The 9016-nt window shown below is 39.9% G+C and overlaps 1 pseudogene; it reads left to right on the top strand.

The window, feature by feature from the left end:
* Positions 1 to 3404: 3404 nt before the first annotated feature.
* Positions 3405 to 6795, top strand: LOC117717125 (G2/mitotic-specific cyclin-B1 pseudogene; annotated as a pseudogene).
* Positions 6796 to 9016: the final 2221 nt, after the last annotated feature.

The raw sequence follows: 9016 nt of genomic DNA on the forward strand, positions 1-9016 counted from the left end.
AGGAAACAACTAATGGGATAGTGGGAAAAGGAAAATTCACTGGTATTCTTACCAATTCAAGACAATCACTGCAAACATTCAGTGCCTGTCTTTGCATCCAGTTTGCTACCATGCAAGGCCACATGGCTGAAATCTGTAGATAATTTTCAACACCGCGAAGCCTTCCGGAATAGTCTTAAGGCAACTATGCCAAGTGTATGCCAGGAATGGAACTTTTAAAGTGTTAACTGATTTTCATTATGCATCATATGACAGAAATATGTGGAAAAATTCAGTGGACAATGTGTATGAATGTGAACATCCAGTAAAAAGTTCACCACTGGTAATGTTGCAAGAAGTGAGAGAGCTCCCCTAACTGAATCACCTTGTCTGGCCTCAGTGCGAGAGGATGCACCTAGTCTCACAGAGACTTGATGAGCCAGTGGGGGTAGGGGAGACATTTGCCCTCTCAGCAGAGAAAGAGATGGGGAGAGGAACTTCTGACTGGAGATTCGGGGGGTAGTGATATGGATATAAAGCGAATAAATAAATTAATGGGGAAAAGGTGGGAAAAAAGAAGCACCATGATGAGGACTTTGTTATCGAGTAACTTGTCCACGCTAGGGAAAAACTTTTTCTACCTTAATTCCAAAAGCATTTTTACAAACCTTCAATTGTTAAGCACTGTTTTTTTTCCCACCTACTTTAAAATGAAGCAAGCAATGTGTAAACAAATAGTATTTATTAATACAGTGTTGGAATTTATTAGATTACATCTAATAATAGTGATATAGTTATAAACATTGCATAAGCATCCTTATTAAGTTTGTATACATTTCTCTCGACAACTTATTCAATGGACTATCATCATTTTTCATTTCTCAGTATCCCCAGGAACTATCATGAGAAAGTATTTACATAAATGTAAGCATTCTTAACATGAAAAATTTAAAATCAATCAACAAACATAATTTAGAATGTCATGACAATGTGAGCAGCATGCAAAACATATCCTGCTGTTCATCTAAAGACATCAGCACCCTGGGTGGAGTCCTAAAGGGACATAAGATATATTCTTGCCTATGAGAGCAGTGTTTAACTTGCAAGGCACCAAATGAATTACCAGCAGATGGCATTTGTTAGGTACTTCTTCTAAGCCTCCATACCTTCAACTGAGCCTTCATTTCTTCTGATGGGGTCTCATTTCTCCCTCACATACTTGGCTTCAATGTATCTCCCTTTCCAAGGTTTTCAGAAGCCAAGAGTGACTGTCATTGTCCATCTAACCAGTCTTCTTCCACAAACTGCTGAGGTCTTTCAAGGAAAGAGACAGAGACCACAAATGTTTAATGTCTCTGTCTCTGTCTCTGTCTCTGTCTCTCTCTGTCTCTCTGTCTCTCTCTCTCTCTCTCTCTCTCTCTCTCTCTCTCTCTCTCTCTCTCTCTCTCTCTTTCCTGTCTCACATAAAACCATCATCTGTCTCAAAAACAGGACACTATGTTGTCTGCCACTTCATTGACCTTTCTGTGAAGTCACTTTGTTGGAAGTTATAATGTTGCTATAAAAGTATTTTTAGAGAAATATAAGTAGAAAAATCAAAGCATTTTAACCATTTGCTCTAAGAGTTCCTTTTGAAGAGAAACCTGCTCTCTTGTTTAGGAGATAAGTTAGTAATTTTTTAATGGACATGGGTAAACATCAGGAGACCCTGGGCCTGAGACTACAAGCCTAAAAGAAAGCCAAGTTTCTCTGCATCAGAAAGTCACAGGAATTTTGAGTGTGTCCCCCCCTCCTACCACTGCAGGGCTAAGGAGAGTCAGACCATGAAAGGAGGGTTGAGACAAGAGGCTTTCTTAGAATCTCAAGAGTAAATATCAGGTTCACTGAGTGAGAGAGAAGCAGAAAAAGAGCCCTGGAGTGGAGATCACAGACAACTTAGCAAGAGCTGGTGCTGCCATTCCTCTGGATGGTACACATAAAGCAACAAAATGAACAAAACGTTGCTAATCATAGGGGAATTTGTTTGAAGAGGAGAGGGCTGAGTCTGCATCTTGAAGCAAAGAAGAGCAAATGACACTCCAGAAGCCTATGGAAGTGGTCCTGGGGAAAGGAGAAACTGAGACAGGTTAGGAGCAAGAAAACAATAGTAAGAATGAAGTTGCAACTCCAGAATCTACAGAGAAGTTAAACGGTGTGTTTGTAAAAGGATTATTTAAAAAAAGGCTAGGAGTGGAGGTGGGGCATTTAAAAGTTATGTGGGTAGCTCCTACATAAAATATACTGTCGTTGATTAAAACCAGTGGGCCTTGGTGCTTACTAACATTGGCCTATCCTAGAAATAATGGCATAGAAAATGAGGCATGACTAAAGTTCATTCTTAAAGTCTGTCCAATTCAACTGTGGCAATGAAGGCAAAACCAATAGCATACAATTGTGTGCATGTGTGCATATTACATATGGAAATGAGAAAAACTCACCAAGAAGTGACTGTACAGTAACCAAATTCTAATTAGTATCCAAAGACTTTCTTGTATTCATCCATTGTGATTCTCTGTAGTGTGGCTGTGTACGTGGCTACTTACAACCTTTCTGTACCTTGTGAGCTCTGTTCCAGAAAGCCGCCTGGCAAGCCAATGGTGTGCACTCACCTTCAAGCATGGAGAAATAGTGTATCCAGCCAAAATAACAGGAGCTGGCTTTCCAGTACAAACTTCCTCCTCAGATATCATGGGGCCCACAACATCTGAAATTTCCAGCAGTCAACTGTGAAACACTGAGAGGTAGGATGGATTGTGGATGGCCTGTGTGGAAAGCTATCTCCAGAGATAAATGTCATAACTGAAAGATGAAGGGATAAATGAAAAACAGAGAATTCACAGGACCTGGTGTATTTAATTTCATCTGGCTCCCACTCTCCTGTAAAAGAAAGTTGTTCTGGAAAAGTCAACTTGAGAGCTAGGGGAATAGTTCAGTCAGTAAAGTGTTTATCAAACAAGCATGAAGACCTGAGATGAACACTGAGCTTCAAAGTAAGAGCCGGGCATGGTGTCACATGCCTGTAGTCCCACCACTGGGGAGGAGGAGACACACAGATCCAGAGGGCTCTCTGACCGGCCAGCCTAGGCTAATCAATCAGTGAGTTCCTGTTCAATGTCAGACCCTGTGTCCAAAACTAAGGTCAATGGCACCAAGAACTAACACCAAAAATGATCTCTGGCTTCCACATACATACATACATACATACATACACACACACACATACACACATGTACAAGTATACACATGTACAGAGAGGTGGAAGAAAGAAGGAAGGGAGGACGGGTGAAATGGAGGGAGAGAGGGGGCAGGAAGGGAGAAAGGAGGAGAAGAGGAAGAAAGAGGGAGGGGAGAGGGAGACAGAGAAACCCTCCAAAGTTATCATTCATGGGCCAGGCCTGATGCCAAATGCTTATAACTTCAGTACTCAGGATCATGGCAGCCAGTCACTCTACCAATCAAAAACTCTTCAAAGTTATTATTCCAGTCACAAACTTGAAACCCATCTAGTTCATTAACAACAACAAAACCTGATGCAAAAAGAATCCTCTGTCTCAGAAATCTCAGAAGACAACAGTCTTAAGTATTTATTACTAGGGTTTCATGAGGTCACTCCAGTTACCTGAAGTAAATGCAATTAAAATATAGTGTTAGATACAAGAGCACAGAGTTAATTATTAGACTATACCTTGTAACTCTACATAAGGATGGGTTTCTCCTATTTTATGTTTGTTCTAAACAAGCAAACAATTTAGAGTTTCAAAAAGAAAAAAACCAATTCGCTTAGGGGAGGCACTTTGTTAAGTGTGGCCCATATGACTTTGAACTTAAAGTGATCTAACACAAACCTAATTTTAATTTTTGCAATTTTATGGCATTTCATAGACAGTGTCATGGGCCTCAAGTTTGTTTCTTTCCAATACGGGAATGTGACTTTGAGTAGGATTGAAAAGATGTAACTTCCCACTATGATGGGGTGCCCCCAACTCTAAAATCTCAGGAATGAGATCATAAGACCCTTGAGAAAAGAGAAATAAATGCATGGAGTTCATCTCCAGCTTTCCTTCCTGGCCTTACCTCATAGATTTAGTCTTAACAGAAAGTGGCAGTCCTGTTCAGCTTAGTGAGCACACACCAGGGTTGCTCAGGGTATCCAAAGAATGTCGAATGTGGTGGAAGTCAGGCTAAAGATGTGCAGGGTAAAGTAAAGCAACCAGACTTCAAAGATGTTAGATATTATAAACCCATTAAGACACAATTAAGACACTGGAGGTTGTCAAGTGTTTGGAGAAAGCAGTCAAAAAGTTATGTCAGAGTTCAGACTTCTGATCCTGCCAAATAAAGAGATTTATTAGCACCTCCTTAGAACTCACAACACACAGCCAAAACCATCACAAAGACCAAATTTTAGGGATAAGAAATATGCCCTGCCCCGGAACACTTTCTCAAGATAGAAAATCTTGAGAAAGGCTTTGGAAATGTTATAGATTTCCACTATCAGTGCAAAGCAAGTAGCCTATATGTTAAAATATTCAGCCAGTAAACAATGTAATAGTTCATAAGAGAACATTTAATAATCTCCTTAATAAAACTACACCATCTTCAGAGAGATCCATAGAAGCTAGAATCTCTATGACATGCTACAAAATTTAATTAAAAATAACTGAAAGAAAACTGTTAGAAGAAAACCATAGTGTTAATGAGTGATCAAACAGGAAATAACAGAAAAGTAGAAACTATAAACATAGCCATATGAGAATACTAGAAATAAAAAATATAGTAATTGAATTTTTTAAAAAAATTGATGAGTTTGACAACATATAAGAATTAATAGGACCAAGGCTCAGTGAACTTAGACACAAAACAATAGAAAGTATCTACCCCAAAGGGGAGAGAGAGGAAAAAGATTAAAGGAAGAAAAAAATAAACAGAGCCTCAAGGACCCACAAGACAGTATCATGGAACTTACATCATAAATCATTGAGTCCCAGAAGAAGAAAATGATGTAGAGAAAAAATTATTTGAAGGCATAAGGTCCTCACACTCTGTATTTTAAGATCCCCCAAGGTAGGACAGTGAACCCATCTAGAATAAGCATCAGGAAAACCACAAATGCACAACCAACAGAAAAGGTTGAAAATCAACTATAAAGAGAAAATCCTAAGAGTAAAAAGGAGGGGGAAACCCCACATTTATACACGGAAAAGGATAAGACAGGCCATCTGAGTCTTTACCAGGAACAATGGCTTCTAGAATACACAAAAATGACTTCTTGAAAATACAGAAGAGGTCTTCTCGGCGAACCTCTGCTTCAGGAGGAGCCATGGCGCTCAGGGTCACTAGGAACACCAAAATTAACACGGAAAATAATGCCAAGGTCAGTATGGCAGGTGCCAAGCGTGTGCCTGTGGAGATTGCTGCTGCCTCCAAACCCGGGCTGAGATCGAGAACTGCTTTTGGAGACATTGGTAGTAAAGTCAGCGAACAGGCAAGAGTGCCTCTTAAAAAGGAAACAAAAACGTTAGGTGCTGGAAAAGTTACTGTTAAAGTCCTCCCAAAACCTGCGGAGGAGAAGGTGCCTGTGTGTGAGCCAGAGGTGGAACTTGCAGAGCCTGAGCCTGAGCCTGAACATGTTACAGAAGAGAAGCTTTCTCCTGAACCTATTTTGGTTGATAATCCCTCACCAAGCCCAATGGAAACATCTGGATGTGCACCTGCAGACGAATATCTGTGTCAGGCTTTCTCTGACGTAATTCTTGCAATGAGTGATATAGATGCAGATGATGGAGCTGATCCAAACCTCTGTAGTGAATATGTGAAAGATATCTATGCTTACCTCAGACAACTGGAGGAAGAGCAGTCAGTTAGACCAAAATACCTACTGGGTCATGAAGTCACTGGAAACATGAGAGCCATCCTAATTGACTGGCTAATACAGGTTCAAATGAAATTTAAGCTGCTGCAGGAGACCATGTACATGACTGTGTCCATTATTGATCGGTTCATGCAGAACAGTTGTGTGCCCAAGAAGATGCTACAGCTGGTCGGTGTGACTGCCATGTTTATTGCAAGCAAATATGAGGAGATGTACCCTCCAGAAATAGGTGACTTTGCTTTTGTGACTAACAACACTTACACTAAGCACCAGATCAGACAGATGGAGATGAAGATTCTGAGAGTTCTGAACTTCAATCTGGGTCGCCCTCTGCCTCTGCACTTTCTCCGTAGAACATCTAAAATTGGAGAGGTTGACGTCGAGCAGCATACTTTGGCCAAATACCTCATGGAGCTCTCTGTGCTGGACTATGACATGGTGCATTTTGCTCCTTCTCAAATTGCAGCTGGGGCTTTTTGCTTAGCACTGAAAATTCTTGACAACGGTGAATGGACACCAACTCTGCAGCACTACCTATCCTACACTGAAGAATCCCTGCTTCCTGTTATGCAGCACCTGGCTAAGAATATAGTCATGGTGAACCGTGGCCTTACAAAGCACATGACTGTCAAGAACAAGTATGCAACATCTAAACATGCTAAGATCAGCATGCTGGCACAGCTGAACTGTACGCTAGTTCAGAATTTGTCTAAGGCCGTGACAAAAGCTTAACTCCAATGGACTACTACATCTGCAAATGCAGTTGGCACCATGTGCCGCCTGTACATAGGATACTGTGTTTAAAGTCACAATAAAGGTTGTGACTTTTTACTTTGCATAGCTTAACTCATTTAAATATGATTGCTTCTGACTTTAAGATAACAAACATTGTCAAAGAATTTCCATATTAAGAACTGCTTCTAGTTTAACAGCTACCAACTAATGTATATATTTGTATCCTATATGTTTATATAATTCCTTCACTGTGTGTCCTTATATCATCATGCAAAGTCTTCTGTCTGGCTCTGGTTTAAACTCTGAGTCTACCAGCTAGTCCTTTGTTCCATTTTCTTAGAGGTGGTTGCCACCTTTAACCACTGTCTCTTGAGCTGCCAACTTTCAGACCTGAAACCAAGTATTTTTGTTATGTAAAATAGGATGTTCAAAATTAAAGGTGTCTTTTAAAAGAATTTGCCCCCAAATCTCAATACCAACAGATAAGGGTATATTCTTGTATATCCTGTGTAGATAAAATTATGCATATATTGTCAAGGACATATTTTAATATGGGTTGATTTTATCAACAGTATTCCTTTCAGCATTCCTTTCAATGCCTATACTGATGCATTTCCTAGTGTGAACAAACTGTATGTAATATATTCAATCATTCCCTTAGTGATATTCTCTTGTTGCCCTCCATACAGTGCTTCCTAAATGCTCTTTGATGTCTTGCTTGGCTTCATGTATAGTAGCTTTCCCAGGGGGGTGTGCTTTCAATTCTGACAGCCAGATGAGTGGCTGGCACCATACCAAGGTGCCACTTCTCTCTCCTGTCTTGTAACTCCAACTGGAAAAGAAATCCTGTCTCATTTGCTGTTTTAATTTATACATCCGATATCAAGTTGAATAAAATTGTATTGATGGCAAGCTTAAAAAAAAAAAAAAGAAAGAAAAAGAAAATACAGAAGAAAATTTGCTCTCAACCTAGCACTTCACATTCAGCTAAAATAGTTTTGACCAGTGACCTGGCTCAGTTATCAAAGGTGCTTGCCATTAAACCTCATGACATGAGTTCAATACCCGGGACCCACATGGCAGAGAGAACCAGTTTCTGCAAGTTATTTTCAGACCTCTGCTTATCTTCTTCCCTCAGCAATCAATCAATCAATCAATCAATATAATTTTAAAAGATCTGCACAGATTCAAACCAGACAGGGTCCCAGCAGTTATCTGCAATTAATCCCCAGTGGCAAAGAGAAAATCAGTTTTATTCAATGGAGTGTCACTGGGTATACCAACCACATTCCAGGACAGGCCTCACATCCGGAAATAATTGTCCAACACAAAATGAATTTTATGGGTTTTGTTGGGGAGTGTTGTTTTGTTTTGACATTTTTTTTGTTTCACTGTTATTTGTTTGTTTGCTTTCATTTTCATGAGTGTGTGTGTGTGTGAGAGAGAGACAGAGACAGAGACAGAGACAGAGGAGAGAATGAGAACGTAAAGTGTGTAGGAAGGAGTAAAAGCATGATCAAGTATATTATATGAAAAAGAGAAATCAAAAAGAGAAAAAAGAAAAAGTTATTAAGAGTTAAGTAAAAACATTTTCAATGGAAAACTCTCTGAGAAGATTTGTTTCCAGCCATATTCTCTAGTCGAAGGATATCTCTATGTCAAGAGAGCTCATACTTGTAAGAGCTAAAGTCACTGACATCTGTATATGAGAAACAATCAAATAAAAAACTGAAAAGTTTTTCTTTGAGCAAATACTTTTAGGACCATATTTAAGGCTGAGAACTGATGTGCCCACAGACTTAATTTCAAGTTACTTCTACCTGAGTCGATGCTTTTCAAATTTGGCTTTTGGAATCAGGATAATATTAGAAGGTAACAGGAAGAGAGCATTCTTTTCCAGTGTTTTGAAGTATAATGTTTAACTTTTATGTACAATTGAGGTTCTCAGTTTCAGAGTCTCCACATCTTTTCCTTTCAACAGAGTTATTGATTGTTTTTACCAACACTAGGTAGGAGATGCTGCCAGACCTAAGCTGTGGGGAAGTGGGCACATGGCTCAGTGATAAAGCATTTGCCACACAAGCCTGATGACCAGAGCTCATAGAACCCATAGAAAACCTGGATTCCTAGTAAAGTATCTGTCACCCCAGAGTGCTAATGCAGGGACATGGGAGGCAGGGACCTGAATCTCTCCATAAGCTCACAGAGCAGCATTGTTTAAAGTTTACTCAGTGGCAAAGAGACCCTGGCTCTAACAAGGTGGAAAGGCAAGGACTGACAGACAGACACCCAAAGGTTGTCCTTTGACCTACACACACGCACTAACATCTCCACATATCAACAAGCACACAGGCAAGAGATATGGTGATTTTATATTGCTTAATGAGGTGC

Source organism: Arvicanthis niloticus, chromosome 11 (assembly GCF_011762505.2).
Source record: "Arvicanthis niloticus isolate mArvNil1 chromosome 11, mArvNil1.pat.X, whole genome shotgun sequence".
Classification (NCBI taxonomy): Eukaryota; Metazoa; Chordata; class Mammalia; order Rodentia; family Muridae; genus Arvicanthis; species Arvicanthis niloticus.